Genomic DNA, 17928 nt, shown 5'->3' with positions numbered 1-17928 from the left:
CGATGCTGTTGTGCTGCAGCTCGAGGCCGACGAGCTCGTGACGGAGAGCGACCTAGAGGAGGAGGAAGAGGACCTTGCCTCGCCTACGAGAGCGACCCGCCGCCGCCACCGACGACAACGCCCACGAGGGGATGCCGACGCCGACGTTCAAAAGCACTCCTGATGGAGATGGCCCTACAGGACGCAGCAAGAAGAACCCGTCAGTGATCCTCTCGGAGGAAAATGAGAGGCTAGTTGGCGAGTGGCTGGAGACCGAGGCCGAGTTCATATATAACAAGGGCCTCACAGCCTACAAGGATAAGGCCAAGGTGTGGAGGGCCTTCGAAGAGAAGGGCCAGTCACTTGTTCCTCCCGTGAGTGGCCATGAACTGAGGACGTGGTTTACGTCCCTCAGGAGTCGTTTTGGGCGGCTTACAGCGGAGAAGAGTGGCCAAGGGCGGGCAGACAGCTGACGGACCGGGAGAAATGGATACTCAACATTTTCCACTTCCTGAAGCCCACATTGTGCGTCAAAGGAAGCCAAAGGTGTTGGGACTTCCCATGGTATGTTTGTTTTAATGTGTTTCCATGCATAATTATTACTGAATATAATGTTATTACATAGTTTCCATGCATTCAATGTACATTTTATACCATGTTCTCATATATGTCGCTCCTCTTTCTACAGGCTGCCTGTGCTGCTGCCACCCTCCCTGCTGCTGCCCCCTGCCCAAGTTCTGGACCTGCCTGCTCATGTTTCTTCTGGTCCGACACCGACGCCCACGCCCTCTCCGGTTGATCGAGCACACCAAGGCTCGGAAACACCAAGTTTCCGAGCTGTTCGACGTCGCCTTCACGAGGGCAGAGGCCCTCCCGAGACGATATGCTGACGACTGTCGACCCACCTCCTCCATAACCCCCGCGTCCTCTACTGGAGGAAGTTCTTTCAAGAGGTCGAGGATGAGTGCGCACAGGTGTCAGAACAGCTGGGCCTGCACCTGAAAATGGAGGTGCTTGGTGCCATTCAAAGGTACATCCGTGCCACCAAAGAGGGCTCCACGGTGCCATCGAGGGCCATGATGACCCACACCATGGCAGTGACAGCAGAGTGTCAGGCACCTGCAGTTCCTGCCAGCCTGTCGGCATCGCAGCAGCAGCGGGCACTCACTGCACAGCAGCTGGCGCTCCTGCAAGCACAGTTGGTGACATCCACACCAAAAGACCTCAGCAACCTGTAAACTTGACACGACATTCCTTAATAATTTACAGAGTTAATGTATATACTGTTGTTTTTCTTTTGCTTTTATGTATGTGTATGTTTCTGTTTTATATTAAATAAATATATTTTGCAATATCATGTCTAGCTCTATCCTCTGCTCAAATATCATGTATTCAATGAAGTAGCTATAATGCAAGTACACAAATAAAGAAGGCAAAATGAACTTGAATACACTAACATTTCATTATTGACTTTGAAAAAGTTCAAAATACTTTATGTAACATATGTGCACAGAAGCAAAATGACAACAGGCAAAATATTAGCAAGTCATATAAAATGTCACAAATATCGGGGAGAAGGTAGTTTCAAAAAGATAGAATTTTCATATCAGAATATCAACAATGTAAATGCTAAGAGCAGGTACTTTCAAGAACAGAATTATCACCTCAGAATAAAAACAATGTTAAGAGAAGGTACTTTCAAAATGATAGAATTATCATATCAGAATAGATTCCATGTTAAGAAATTTATTAAAAAGGGCAAAATAACTACATCTTCTTTTTCTTTTATTTATATATATGTTTGTTTCATATTTATTAAACATACATTTGCAATGTCATGGCCCACTCTATCCTCTTCCCATTTACCAAGTATTGATGAGAGTAATATATCATGGATTTGAACAATATCTTTTATTAAATCAACTAAAATAAACGGAAGTACACAAATGCACAGGGCAAAATAATCCTGAATTGATACATTATTGATTATTAAATAAGTCCAAAATAAATACAGGAACAGAATAGAAACAATGTTAAGAGAAGGTACTTTCAAAAAATGATAGAATTATCATATCAGAATAGATTCAAGTTAAGAAATTATTAAAAAGGGCAAAATAACTACATCTTCTTTCTTTTATTTATATGTATGTTTGTTTCATATTGATTAAACATAAATTTGCAAAAGTCATGTCCTGCTCTATCCTCTTCCCAATTACCAAGTATTGATGAGAGTAATATATCATAGATTTGAGCAATATCTTTTATTAAATCAACTAAAACAAACAAAAGTACACAAATGCACAGGGCAAAATAATCCTGAATTGATACATTATTGAATTTTAAATAAGTCAAAATATAGGCAGGAACAGACATTTAAGTAATTACAACAATCAGGTATGCATGAGAGTAACTAAATCATGTTCTCCTGCCAGTGCACGGAGCCTTCAGCCGATGAAAAGTATTCCTTCAGCAATTTCGCTGTTCCTTTGCATCCCTCGTTGCAGTGTTGCGGTCACGGTTGGAAGGGCTGCTCCTAAGGACGGGTCACTCCTCCAGCTACCAGGGATGACAGCATGTGTGACAGGGTGCTCCTGATCTCCTTCTTGTCTTCGTGCATTTCTTCTTATGATCATATTGTGCAGAACACATGCGGACATCACTAATGGCTCTATATGGTCAGGCTTCAAGCATATTGCAGTGTGGAATACTCGGAATCTGTTTGCCAGAATCCCAAAGCGTTCTCCACCGTCCTGCGTGCCCTACTTAACCTGTAGTTGTAAATCCGTTCCTCCTTGCTAAGTCCTCTTTTGGGGTAGGGCTTCATAAGGTAATTCCTCAGGGAAGGCATCATCGCCAACTAGGAAGTAGGGCACAGGAGATCCATTAGGTTGACCTGGCAGGGCATCCGGTTGGGGAAGATTTGCTTCCTCTTGCAACAGCATTTCTGCCAGTCGGGTCTGGGCAAACACACCGTCTGACTCTGACCCAATGGCTCCTAATGTCGACGTACAGGAACTTGTATGAAGCATCAGCAACTGCAAGTAATACCATGGAGTAGAACTTCTTGTAGTTGAAGTCGTGCCACCGCCCTTGGGAGGGTTACGGAGCCTAATGTGCTTCCATCTATAGCTCCAATTACGTGCGGAAAGTTCCACCGTTCCTCAAAACCCGTGCAACCTCCTGCCACGCTTCAGGTGTTTGTGGCACCTGCAGTTCCTCATCCCCGAAGGCAGCAACAATGGCCTGCAGGTCTCTGGTACGATGAGACTAATGGTGTTGTACTCAAGCGGGCTACCCGGAACGAATATTGCAGACTCTTGTAGGAATCACCTGTAGCGAGGAGGCGTGGGGTGATAGCAACACGTGGCCTGGCTCAATGGGTTTCCTCCAGAATGTCACTTTCTTCTGAATGTGGGGTGTGACCCGTTCAACAATTTCATTGAAGAGGTCCTTGTCAATCCGGGTAAAATTTCTGTACAGCTCTGGGGCTTGGTTGACAACTCCACCATCAGGTTGTCATAATGACCTTGCTCCATCCTTTTCTGCAGGTACGGCCACGCCCACACCCTCCTTGGGCGCCTTTTTTCTGCCTAAGTGCTTTGCAGCAATCATTGCAAGCTCCAGCAATAACATGACGTGCACATACTCAATGACAAGTGGCAACAATTCTGGTCTATCCGTACGTGCTATAGCTATGAGTTGACGCATTTCAGCTATGTTGTCCATGTTGCTTCAGCACGTTGGTAGTATGTCTTGTCGTTGTTGTATTACGGCATTGACTAGCTCACATGTGCAGCTGCCGGCCTTTATATAGCTGGGGTTTAACCCCGCGTAAGTACGTGGGGCCAGCGTGACGTTTGCGTAACTCAGTTACGCAGGAACGTAACACATATCTGTATAAGTAAGTTGGTGTTACGTGCTCTGCCACGCACTACTTCTGCCTGCGCGCCACTTGTTCGTCAGCGTCACGTCATAATTCTACGCAGTGCTTACATTTGCGGCGCACTATAATACGCATGCATCACGCACATCGTCCCGTGACACGTATCCAGTTGGGCGGGGCTATTTTCTCGCGTATGCACAAGTTTCACCAATTCCGGCTGTGCGTGCATCAATTTATGATACGTGAATGTGTGAACTTACCATTATGCGCACACAGCAGACGCACACACAGCCTTTTAATCTGAGACTCACCAGCGAGCCAGCGCCACCAAACGGCTGTCCCCGGAAACTGGCAGCTCTCTCTCTCTCTCTCTCTCTCTCTCCTCTTGAGTCTTTCCCGTTTCGCACTTAAGTTTTATAATTAAAAATTCTTGCTCTGCCTCCCTTATATTAATTATATTAGTTTTCACTATAACAGACAATAAAATAACTTACAATCAGTGCTGGTAAAAACACGACAAGTTTTCTGACAAATGTCTCGGCCCTTTTCTTTTCCTCATGATGAACACTGCACCTCCTGCTAATAACCAGGGCCTCTCCTCCCTCCCTCCGTCAGAAGTAACTTCAAAAAGCTTCTTTAGTACACCAATGCAAGTCATTTATCAGTGTCTTACCTGAGTTTACAGCCATGCTTCCAAAGGGAAGAAGTCGAGCCTTCCTTTGTGCCTTCTTTTTCGTCACTTTAGTGGCTAAAAAATAAATACAACAACAAGCAATATATATATATATATATATATATATATATATATATATATATATATATATATATATATATATATAGATAGATAGATAGATATATGTATATATATGTGTGTGTATACACACACAAGCACACACACACACACACACACACACGCTCGAGATCAAACATGACCTCGAATTGCTTAAGTAAAAGTATTAATATTCAGATAGAAATATGGAAAAGTGTAGAGAGAGAGACACAGACAGACAGACAGACAGACAGACAAACAGGCAAGCAGAGGGAGAGGGTACAAAGGCGGCGACAGAGATAGGGACAGGTGAGAGAGAGAGAGAGAGAGAGAGAGAGAGAGAGAGAATTGCTCTGCGTGTGTAGGTCAGCATAGCCTGTGCTAACAGTGGCTTGCCTAAGATATGCTGACTGGTGTTATCCTAACATAGGCTAACCTGTATTTGTCAGGTTATGATAACCGCCACGAGTGTCTGCCAACATGTTTTTACTTATGAATGGTTAGACTAACTGTTGGCCCACGCAATTTGGGTTATGCTAACCTCAGCTACCTGGGCGAAGCTAACATCGGTTGGCATGAATTCCAGTATTAACGATTATGCTAATACAGGTTATCACAAACTAGGTTAGCTTATAATATCCTAGTTTAAGCTCGTTTGGGATAGCTAGGTTATGCTAACCTAGATTTGCATCGGTTATGGAATAAATCAGCTGAGTGCAAACACATCACAAGGTGATCTCTGGAAACACTATGCAGTGCATGCAGAGCTTCGTGTGGGGACACTTGGAAAGCTCTCTGGGAAGCTGAATTTCTCGTGTTCATCACACAAGGGAACAAACACCAAGGTCCAGTTCGGGTCCATTCCTCCTCCTCCTCCTACAGTAACCTTCAGAACGTCAAGGACTTTCCCATGAGCTCCCTCCACAAGTCCGTTTGACTCTGGATGATAAATCAATGTCATCACTTTCTTTATATCCAAACATGCACAAATGGTCTTCAAGAAAGCATTATAAAACAATCATAAAATACCTTTGGCCATTTTTGTACCGATCTGCCCACCTCTGATGGTGGTCACGATGAATGACACCTTCCTTCAGTTCTCCTTGCCAATATATTGCTCTGGATGGATGGGACACAAGAGTAGATAGAGGCTCTTCTGCTGGTTTAGAGTCTCTCTCTCTCTCTCTCTCTCTCTCTCTCTCTCTCTCTCTCTCTCTCTCTCTCTCTCTCCCTAGCGCTTCCTTTCACGTAACACACCTATAGCGGCTGTTGCTAGCTAGTTATTATAACTAACTCAAAAACATGGCTAAACAGTTGGGTGTGCATGAGATAAGTACCGGACGTTCATGTCAACATACCACCTAACAGCATAACAGATCTCAACTTTCAACTAATTTAGTATCATATGAGTTTCTTCGCTTTGAATGACTTCGATGCTTCATCTGCTCCTGTTCATTGTATTGGCATGATCCTTTCTAGGGTCTCTTGTTTTGCTTGTTCAAACACCATGACTACACCTGTTCATTCATATTCAGACATTAACAGAGTTGCCGAGACATACCAGTGTCTAGGATCTTTTTAACCTGAAGGAAAGCCCAGTGAATGGCTGAGCTGAAGTCCACGTATCTCGACCTCGTCACTGGAAAGACGTGTCATCAAGGCATTTGGCTATGGATGAAAGTCCGACGTCTGTTGAGGTCACCAGATATTAAATGTCGTTACAGAGAAACATTGCATAATATCGAATTTTATTGTGGACCAATTACAAGACAATTATAACAGTGCCGTGCTATGAATCGAAGCGTTTGGCAAATTCTCCTTAAATTCGACGGCTTTCTCTGAATCGCCGCTTTATAAGTAAGAGCTGCAAGTAATTAGGTCACAAACCTTTCATGAAGACGGCAGATTTCAACACATCGAAATAGTGATTGTCATGTGAATACGGGTGTCATTACAGTGACGTGAGTATTAGTATGCAAACCAGCCATTTATGCCTTGTTTCAAACTGTAACCCACAGCATAAATAATCATGATAATGTATGAGGGGAAAGATTTTTTTATTAAGAGAAAAAATACGCCGTAGACCACACAGTCAAGTACCTGAGTATGTCATGCATTATAAAGGACGGAATCTGTGGAAACAGAGAATGCCTGAACAATTTCTGTTTTTCTGTCTGTAGAATCTGTGGTGTAACGCCACAGCAGAAAGACCATTCGAGTTCTAAGAAGAAGATTCAACCAACACACGACATCCCTCTTTCTCTGAAATATATTTCGACCTTGTCACGATTATCAACAGCCTTGGAATAATAACCTTCGTGTCCATCTTCGCTGGACACCCAGCAAGACTATGTAACACTTGATACAGACTATCAATAGACGTTTTACATCTGTTATTACGCAGATATCTAGAACTCAACATGTGTTGCTATAAATGTTAAACTAATCTTTTTAGTACCTCTGTCGACAGCCGTAAGAGACGTCACGATTTTCCTTGGAATGGAATCATTCGAATGTTTGATAATATGTGATTTGTTTCCCTCGGAGGACGAGGCATTGTTCCAACTAATCTTTTTTATCATCCTCTTCAGTTCCCTCCTTGTGATCAACACTCAAGTTGGACCCACATGATCTTCAATGTCATTTCTTCTCCAAAGGTTGCAGCTACAAAAAATGCAAGTCAGAGTTGTGAGAGAGAAAAAACCCATACGTGAACTGGTTCAGGGAGAGAGAAATAGAAAGGTTCAGACCTAAACGCGTTTTACGAAGGAAACGTCTCGGAATGAAACGGGGGAAAAACAAAGCTGGAGCTGGGGACGGTTCACACCAACACCTGAAGCTATGCTTGCGGAAGGCTCCTAAAAAAGTTAAGTATACCTTAGTTTAACCAGACCACTGAGGAGCTGATTAACAGCTCTCCTAGAGAGGGCTGGACCGAAGGATTAGACTTATTTTACGTGGCTAAGAACCAATTGGTTACCTAGCAACGGGACCTACAGCTTATTGTGGAATCTGAACCACATTATAGCGAGAAATGAATTTCTATCACCAGAAATAAATTCCTCTCATTCTTCACTGGCCGGCCGGAGATTCGAACGCGGGCTCAGCAGAGAGCTAGCCGAGTACGATATCGACCCATCCAATGAGGAACTACACGGAAGGCTCCTGCAGCGTAGGTTCAGTCTCTAGGACGTTGCTGTCACTGCAGGTGCAGCGAGCGGCCTGTCCCTTGCTCCCGCAGCTCTTTAGTGCCACTTGAACCTTTCATGACAGAAATATATAAGCAGAGTGGAAGATTCTTCTTAAGGTATAGGAGACACAGCCAAACGCCAGCCCAAATTCTAATTGGAACCGCGTTGGTTTAATACTGTATGGCAAGAAAAGTCAGTCGGCCAATATCATGACACGATAAAGCAGCTCGATTAAATACGAAGATATATCTGATTTTGTCATCTGTCACAGAAGAATAAGTGAAATATTTCGCCCTACTTAACACAGGGAAGTTTACTTGAGATGCATTCACTTAAAAAAAAAAGGTATAAAATTCAAACCTTCTGAAAGTTGAGCACACAAATTTGACTGGTTTCTCACAGCCTCTCTAGGGATCGTTATGACATCTCAATCCAAGACCTGGCAGTCATCATAACATTAGCAATATAGAACACAGTTGCTTGATGCCTTATAAAGGCAAAGGGAATATCCGCGCCCTTCCACAAATGGTTACCGGGAACATTTTTGTCCAGATTGCAGAGAGGGGGGCGGGCTTCCAGATTCCACGAAAAGCTCAAGCGCTGCAGAGACGCTCTGGAGATCCTTCATCGCCAGTTGCTAAATATCCTTCCGTACCTTGATCGAGATGAGGCTGAAATGAAGAGGAACAAGAATCGCGAATTCCAACATCTCAGGAATTCTTTCGCAGTGAAATCGTGAACATCGGTTGGTTTCACGATAAATACACCATCATTCGCGTACTGTCATCTCAGCTCTTCTTAACAGTCCAAAGTAAGGCGCAAGAGCGTCAGCTGGACTACTACAGGAGAGTCATCTTTATTTGTCAGTGTTCTGTTGAGACTCTCGACTGAAAACAGAAGAATGAGCTTGGAATCAATGAGGACTAGAGGATGCATCAAAATTAAATTTTCCAAAGTATATGACATAACCGAGCCTCCTCTCTCTCTCTCTCTCTCTCTCTCTCTCTCTCTCTCTCTCTCTCTCTCTCTCTCTCTCTCTCTCTCTCTCTCTCTCTCTCTCTCTCTCCAACTGTCTTGCTATTTTGTACGTCATGAGTTTGCCTGCAACCTTCCCGTATTGTAGGCAAATTGTAATATAGAGTGATTTCAAGTGCATATTTGTCACCAGAGTCCCAGTAGACTGCCTTTTTTTATCCAGTTCAAAGCTTCAACAGCTGGTTTTAAACTCCCAGAATTCAATAGACAACATTTTATGCAATTTCGAGTAAATTTTGCTTCTTCCTATAAAAAGCATAAGGCTATAGGCCTGTTATTTTCACGTATTTATGTTTTCTTGCAGCATTGCAGTATTGCAAACCTATTTTGATAAAAGTGAATTATGCATGCATGCATGCATGTAAACCTTTAAGGCCCAGCAGACTACATTTTATCCTATTTGCAATGAAAGCTGCTTGCCTCCATAAAAGCAAAATATCTAGAGCTATGTCTCTGTTGTGTTGACGAATGTTTCCTGCTTTCAACATTGCCCTGTTGCCAGCTAATTGCAAAATATTGTAATTTCGAAAACATTCATTATTAGTAGCTAATAAACATTATTGTATCCAGTTAGAAGGGAAGATTGTTTTGCTATTTGATACTAATTTTGCAATAATTGCAACATTACCTTAGGACCCCTGCTATCATCATATTTCACAGTGCACCTCCATCTGCAACATTGCAGTACGGGCGGATAGCTCTCCTTTATAAGAGCCTTCTGAGAAATTAAGTCTGAAATAAAATTTCGCGTGTCATTTTCATGACCTTCTTTTGTAAGGCAATGATATGGGTATACATATCGGAGTTATTCTTTTGCCTTGATTCAGTTTCATCCACATGAAACTAAAGTGTAATGGTCAAGTGATTACAGGAAGTTATCATGTGTTCAAAGACTACATTACATGACATTTTTTTTGTTCGGTTTTAGTCTTCTGTCTAAACGAATGTTAACTGAGACTTTTCCATTCATTATCGCAGAAAACTAAATCAAAATAATGAATGAAATCTGATTTCAGTTTCGTCTTCGATCCTCCGTATACTCTAAGGGGACCATGTGGTCACCATGCGGTCCTTTCTCCACCAAAACATGTACAGCAATTTTAACTATAAAAAAAGTCGTGAATGCCGGGCCCACCTATTGGCCCCCTAAGAAAACCAGCACAAGTGGACAACTGCATTTTCACAGATGGGTGAGGAAACCAGTTAGATTATTCTTATTCCCAACTTTTTCTCATAATTTAAAACAATGAGTCTATAGGGATATTTAAATTCAACGTCAACTGGAAATGAGTATTTCACGTAAAGGAAAAATTACCTGAAATTCGAGGGAAGGGAAGACGGTAAAAATCAACTTGCCTACAGTCCTCGCCCAGAGCGAAAATGCCACCGCCCGTCAGAGACGATATGAAGGTCTAGGCACACCAACAAAATGAAATACAGTATTCTGGACAAGAATATTGCCGTTCTGAGCGTTGAATAATATCATTAATGTATATTTATATATAAATCAGGTTTCTGACCTGACTGGACTTTATTAGAATAATAAAGTATCTTTAATTCATCAACTTGAAAAGCATAATAATATAGAAGATTGGCAGTTCCGACAACCCTTCCTGCAGTTCCTGTGCACGGAGGCCGAAGTCTCAGCCAAATATCTACGGGAAACAGTTGCAGGGTTTTTTTTTTACTTCTGTAGACAAGACAAGAACTAAATTGCCTATTAATTTTGAAGATCTTAGCGCTGTTCCGCGTTTTCCATATTGTTCCAAAGATCTTGAAGTTGGCTATTCTGGCGGAAAATACCCACCGAATTTCAACATGACGTCTTTTTTACATTTCTCGCGATTCTATGAAGCTCGGGAAACGTTATAAAGGCAAAATAACTTTATTCAATGTACTCTCATGAAAGGTTTTGTTTTGTCTTGGGACTTCCTCCAAATCTAGGAAAATTTAACCAGAATTCAGTGTAAAGGATCCCAACGTTCACATTCCCAGGCCACTGGAACGCCAAGAATGCTAACTCTGAACAATCTCAAACTAAAGGAACCGCATTCAATTTGTCACATCGGGTGCTGTCTGTCAAACCATACATCATCTGATAATAGAAAATGATTATCCCTTTCTTGATTACGTTCGAAAGTATTAATTCGCCAACTGCAATTGAATGTTACAGCCTCTTTTAATGTTGGTCATCCCGCATCTTCCACAAAGGCCAAGAGACGATTGATTCTGTGTTACCAGAAGGAACGTCTAGAATTTGTTCAAAATATTTAATTTCCTTTGTAATTCTTCCTGTTTAAGCATCAGTTTTATAGGCATAAATATTATTTCATCGTATTGACTTTGTGTATATGTTGACACAGAATTTATATTCTGTTTTGATAAAAAATGAAATAGTTTTTTTCAGTGACCAGAGTATGTCCACGGGGTCTCATAGCTACTAATAGAGAAGAGAGAGAGAGAGAGAGAGAGAGAGAGAGAGATGGAGAGAGAGAGAGAGAGAGAGAGAATGGTTTTTATTATTATTATTATTATTATTATTATTATTATTATTATTATTATTATTATATTCTAAGAGCCTAAGAACCTTCAGTAACAGGACCAAAGAAGGCACCCCAGATGCAAAGCCCGATGGAGCATTGCCTCCCTCAGGAAATACCCCAGCAAGAAGCCCCTGACAGCATGTAAGGTCATCTAGCAACCGCCCCCCCAACCCCCCAACCCCCCACCCGCCAACTGACCCCAGACAGGAACTGTCTGAACCCACATTGGAATCCTTAGCTGACAGTGAGGAAGAACACAGACTTCCACGCTTCATAAAGTTTCTGTTTACGATCTTTATTCCATATTTTCCTTGACTTTAATATTTTATGCTCATTAATCCAGCTTCCTGTGGCCTTCAGATATCTACTTTTTCGTCTAAGGATTGCCTGCTCGACCGAGTGTCGTAATACTTCCTATATATATATATATATATATATATATATATATATATATATATATATATATATATATATATATATATATATATATATACATACATATATATATATATATATATATATATATATATATATATATATATTAACCACAAAGATCGTTTAATATATATATTATATATATATATATATATATATATATATATATATATATATATATATACATATATAAATATATATATATATATATATATATATATATATATATATATATATATATATATATATATATATATTAACCACAAAGATCGTTTAATATCAGGATATACAAAGAAATCAAGCATTCACGGAATAAAAATTCAGTTTATATATATATATATATATATATATATATATATATATATATATATATATATATATATATATATATATAGTGTGTGTGTGTGTGTGTGTGTGTGTGTGTGTGTTTATGTTTGTATCTGCGGGCGCGCGCGTGCGTAAGGAAATCAGACAACCATGCATAACATCTGAAAGCCAGGACAAGATGGCAACTGCAATGTTGCAAACCATTAATGCTACTGACATTATCATGACAGCGCGATGTTATCAACAAATAATCCTTTGTCTAGTTAGCAATGGTTGCTCCCAGAACCGTTTCTCTGTTAATAACCGTCTTGTCATTCATTTCTTTCCGTTCCTCTGTTAATAACCTTTTTGTCCTTCATTTCTTTATTGAAACCTTTTATTTCTATTTCTTCACTTTCATCACGTGGCCCTTCTTCATTCATTCTTCTATTAAGTCATTTTACTTTTTCATTGTCCTTTATTTTATAATAGGACCTTTCTCCATTAATATTTTATCAAAACTTTTCACTTTTTTCATTTCCTTTGCTTTTATACACGGCAGTTCTTCATTAATTTTTTATTAAGAGTAAAATAATTTTGGCTTTTTTATTTTCTTTACTTTTGTATACGGCAGTTCTCCATTAATTTTTTATTAATAGTAAAAAAATTTAGACATTTTTTATTTTCTTTACTTTTATATACGGCAGTTCTCCGTTAATTTTTTTGTAAATAGTAAAGAAAATATCAAAATATTAACACCTGATGAAATTACTTTCAGATCCAGGACCCTACGTTCTACAGAAGCAGAAATTTGGAAACACTTGAGACATATGAATCATGCTCTCTGAATTTTGCTTTCAAAAATGACCATTTTAAGCAAATTAAGTTTATTGAAACGATTCCTTGAAACTACCAGTTACCTGTAACTGAGGAAAATCTATATTGGTGTTTCCTAGAGTTAGAATATGTATTATTCCAGCTTTATAAACATTTGTTTTTATAGCTTCGTTTTCAGTATATCAACAAACATATATCAGGCATTTTTCGAAAACATTTATTTCCCAGAAATTAAATTATACCACATAACAGGCGCAATCGAGTTTCTGAACATCATATAATCAAGGCCACCGAAAATAGATCTATTTTCGGTGGTCTCAGTATATGCTGTATGAGCCATGGCCCATGAAACTTTAACCACGGCCCGGTGGTGGCCTGGCCTATACTGTTGCCAGACGCACGAATATAGCTAACTTTAACCTTAAATAAAATAAAAACCACTGAGGCTAGAGGGCTGCAATTTGGAATGTTTGATGCCTGGGGGCGGATGATCAACATTCCAATTTGCAGCCCTCCAGCCTCAGTAGTTTTTAAGATCTGAGGGAGGACAGAAAAAGTGCGACAGAAAAAATGCGGACGGACTGACAAAGCCGGAACAATAGTTTTCTTTTCAGAAAACTAAAAACTGAATCTCTTACAGAGAAATCCAGATGATACGTTTATTTTATTACATCAAGATAAAGAAGACGATTTAGAATGACCCCAGGTACTAAAATGTCCCGTAAAATTTCGATACACTGATTGGTGTTCAGAAACGGTCATCGATGGCAATTAGCCCTCCCGGTCCGCTGGCAGCCATCCATCCCCATGACCCAGTTGATATTCTGCCACTACGCCTTGAAGTCGCGATGTTATTTTCAGCATATCTCTCCACAGAAAATATTATTTCAAATGACAGACAATTCAATAGAGAGTAGTTAGTCATAAAAAAAATAAGAGAGAGAGAGAACAGTAGGCCTACAACTTTACAGACATTTTCTTCCATTTTTATATGTTACAACACAGACCTATCATATGAATTATACTCTATAAATGAAAATTATAATGTTTCCTAATAGCCTATAGGCATGCAATGAAATTATATCTCAAGACAACTATATGAAGATAAATGTGCAGTATAATCCCCATTAAACAGATAATTCCTGTATGAACAGTCAAATACATATAGGTATTGATCATTTCTCAGCTTTAGGTCTAGGATATATATACAGTAATAAGGACAAAATAAAAAAAGTTTCTTTTTTCATTTTGCAACTATGTATTATTTTCACTTTATAGTCGAATTGCATTAGTTTTTTATATATAACGTAATGCACTCAAGTATATACTACATATCAGTTTATAATAGGAATAAACAGATCCCATCCTTTTTCTTTATGCTGTTGCGTTAGCAACTTGGTTTCTTGCCGGAATCCTGTAATGCATTTCCTGCCCCATGCAACCTATTCCGCACAGTCTGCACACGCATTTGCAGTCCAAGCTGCTGTTTCACAGCAACTGCTGTCATCTAGGGCTGTTCTTTGACAGCTGCAACTATCATATGGTCTAGCCTTTTTCTGGGGCTTCGAGGAGTTCCACTCTAGGCCTATTTTTCACACAATTTTTTTTTAATCTTTGATAGCATTTTGTGAGTTTCCATTGTTTTCTCTAAATTTTAACAAAGGAAATCGTTCAACTACTGTCAACTTTATATTGAAATGATAATATAAGGACCGTTTATACGATACTGCTAGTGATAGCTGTCTCCTATTGTTGCCGAAACGTGCAGATGTGGCCTCTTCCGGCGTGGAAGTTTTGATGCAGAACTGGGGTACTCATTTTACGGTCTGCCAAACCAAGTGTGGAAAAAAATGTTCATACTCTTTTTAGGGGTTTATTGTGGCCAGATAGCCTATATTAGTTTCTTATATTTTATGATTCATTGTCCTATATTCTCGGCCATTTGGATATTTATATATCTTTTCATATAAAAATGACTGAATAAAAAGCCATCAAAGAGTGGCTGTTTGCGCCGAATCATGAAGCAGCAGAAGCTGATCGAGCCATGAATGTCTGATGACTGACACGTCGAATGCAGACGACATCAGAATGACAGCAGCTTTAGGGATCCATCTAACTATGGTAGCTTAACTTTATTTAAATTTGTTTTAGTAAATGTAAAAAATTATTGTGATTAACTTAGACTATGAAGGAAAGCTATGGGTTAAATGACTTTAAACTTTAGGCTACCATAGAAATCAGTGGTCGTGATTCGACGTTTTTATCACTTCGTTTCGTTTCGTGAATTTTGTTATATGGAAAATAGTTTTACGTAATAACATAACATGATGTTCTAAAGATTACAGTGACTGTTTTTAATGCCATTACATAAGATTTACTCCATCTTCGAACAGAAAAATATATTAATGAGGTATGAATCGTGCGTCAGGCAGGTGATCGAAAAAATTATGAAACTCTGCCAATTCTAATTTGGCCAACTGTACTTCCTGTTCGCTGACAATCACTCATGCACTCACTCTCTTGATGATGAATACATTGAACCTTTACTCTTGTCCTTTCCTTTCCTCACAGTCTCTCTGCCACTGTCTAGCATTCATCATTTGTCTTCCTTTCTTCCTTCCCTCTAACTCTTACACCCAATACTTACTCTCTTGGGACACTGGCAAAAAAGTCTTGAGATCAGCAAGACTTGTGAAGAACTTGTTACTAACCAATCCTAAACAAGATAGATTGATGTACAACTGTTTACCACTGAATCCTAACCTAGCAGTAATACTTGCACAATATTTTATTTTCCCAGAAAGACTGGCAATTTGAGAGGTAAGATATGACATCTAAATTATCAGTGGCCACATTGTAATAAAACATTATATAATTCTCAAATTGGCTTTGAAGCTTTTACTGAAAACAAATTCTGTTACACACAGATATGTCAGTTTCACCATTGCCTCCAGCGCAGTGAGGAGACACAAAGGCCCTCTGTGAAATTCCACCACTCACGTCATTCGTGTCTTCTGTCTTCCAAAAATCTACCCTCATTCCTTCATCCCATCTTACAGTTCTCATCCAGGTAGGTATGGGTATTGCAGTTCTTTTGGTGCCCACAGTTTTGCGAGACCGCTGGACTTATTAAGAAAACAGTCAGCATTCCAGTGGAGGGAAAATGAAGAGGAGTCTTTTCACATCATGACTATTCTCCCTAGGGTTCCGCATAGGACATATCCACACCTTCTCCATAGATGCCTAAAATAGTCCAGTGCTGAGGATAGTCTGGTGAATGGTGACTGACCACCCTCTTGCATAAAACTGACCTATCCAGCATTCATTCAACTGCCTGCACACTGCACAAATACAGTTTTATACTGATTACCTAGTTTAATACTTGTGTTTAGATGACCCTATACATGCATTCCGTAGCTGCTGAGAGATCTGGTGCAACTCCCTCACTACCTGCACCAAGAATTCTCAAGGTATTGTGGCTGTGATTTACCTGCAAAAATCCCAACCTCATTGAACCTAAACATGACCACAGTTCCTGACTGACCATTTCACAGTCAGTGAAAAGCATTTCTTGCAAAGTATTTGGTCTAGGTATCGTTAAAGAAAGAGGATTAACTTTTCGTTAGTGTTTCAACTTCTCCGGACAAAAAAAGCTAACACTGAACACCCTATGAAAATTAATTCTTGCAAGATTAACTGCAAAACTAACCAGTAGGAAATCTGAATGCAAAACAATATTATGATTGGTTGGGTTTCATACAGAAGGAAAACTCCATTGACTGCTCACAGCCAGGGGTCGCGCATGATGTACACATCTGATGATCCTAAACAATGCCTTCTGTTCAAGAGTAAAAGGGAAATGTAGGAATATCAAGACCTTTTGAGCTAGACCTAAGACAAGGCATCAGTCCAACATAAGTTTGTTTTTTCTATGAACACGTACTTAGTAATATAAGATGATTCAGTTTAACAAAACACCACATTCACCTACAAAAATCTGCGCAATACAGACTAAACATTGAAGTTTTTAACTTTATTCGAAAACTTGGCCCTGCTGCAATTTGGTACAATACAGTCATCCCTCAACTTAACAGGAATTGGTCTACTAGATTTCTCTATACATCAGCTATATTATCATGATGGTTTTTTTACTGGCCTGCCTTTTAGGAATGACGCCTTTGGGGATAAAAATTTTAAATGGAATATATGTAAGATATAGTTTAGTTTAGGCTACACAAATGATGTGAATCACTTTTAGCCGTGAGAGAACTTGAAAAAGTTCAAGCGCAGATTCTACTATCAGGTCTTTGTTGCTTTTTTAAATGAATAGAAACCCTAAACATCTGTTCAGTTTAGGGTTCACCCATAAACCATACCTGGATTATTAAAAGGCAGAGCACATTTTGCTTCTTCCAGAAAAATAAATCACAATGAAGTTCACTAGAAGAGGAGAAATTGACAGTCCTTCCAAAATTAAATGATTCCTTCTGCAATAAAGGAACTTTTAAAAATTGTATCTGGACCTTACTTAAACCTTTACATAATCTTTAGGGCAAAATGTATTAGCCCTGTTAATAATTTTCTAAACAAAAAAAAATACAAAAGCTTAAAGTAACAAGAAGTACAGAATATAAGCAAGTTTTCTATCGCAAATTATCTGAAAGAAGTCCAGACTGGAGTCAGGCTAGGCCAAATGTATGACAAAATCCCTTCTCTTAATGAGTACATAACAACTTATCTGGAGCTTGACAAGTGAAACTAAATGTATACATTTTTTGATCCGTGAAAGGTAATGGGACTGCAAAGTACTTGATGCCTGGGCTAGGGTTAAAAGAATGCAAAGGGAGCTGCACTATAAATACGTCTGGCAGAAAAGCCACTTTAAACATGAACTGCTTCAACTAAAATGTGTTCCATGGTTTGCATTGTTCTGAATTTTATTCGATAAAC

At 39.5% G+C, this 17928-nt stretch overlaps 1 protein-coding gene and 1 long non-coding RNA gene across 5 annotated transcripts in view; one reads left to right on the top strand and one right to left on the bottom strand.

Annotated features, from left to right (window-relative positions):
* The window catches only part of LOC136837973 (uncharacterized), a 257728-nt gene that overhangs the window by 125627 nt on the left and 114173 nt on the right, over positions 1 to 17928 (bottom strand). The gene's annotated exons all lie outside the window — the stretch shown is intronic.
* The window catches only part of LOC136837972 (uncharacterized), a 43814-nt gene continuing 41794 nt past the window's right edge, over positions 15909 to 17928 (top strand). For both annotated transcript variants that reach the window (XM_067102841.1, XM_067102840.1), the window contains exon 1: positions 15909 to 16048. The gene's annotated coding sequence lies outside the window, so the exon portion shown is untranslated. The remainder of the gene's footprint in view (positions 16049 to 17928) is intronic.

Source organism: Macrobrachium rosenbergii, unplaced genomic scaffold (assembly GCF_040412425.1).
Source record: "Macrobrachium rosenbergii isolate ZJJX-2024 unplaced genomic scaffold, ASM4041242v1 13903, whole genome shotgun sequence".
Lineage (NCBI taxonomy): Eukaryota > Metazoa > Arthropoda > Malacostraca > Decapoda > Palaemonidae > Macrobrachium > Macrobrachium rosenbergii.
The sequence above is the reverse complement of the archived record's forward strand: the minus strand, read 5'-3'. Positions and strand labels throughout refer to the sequence as shown.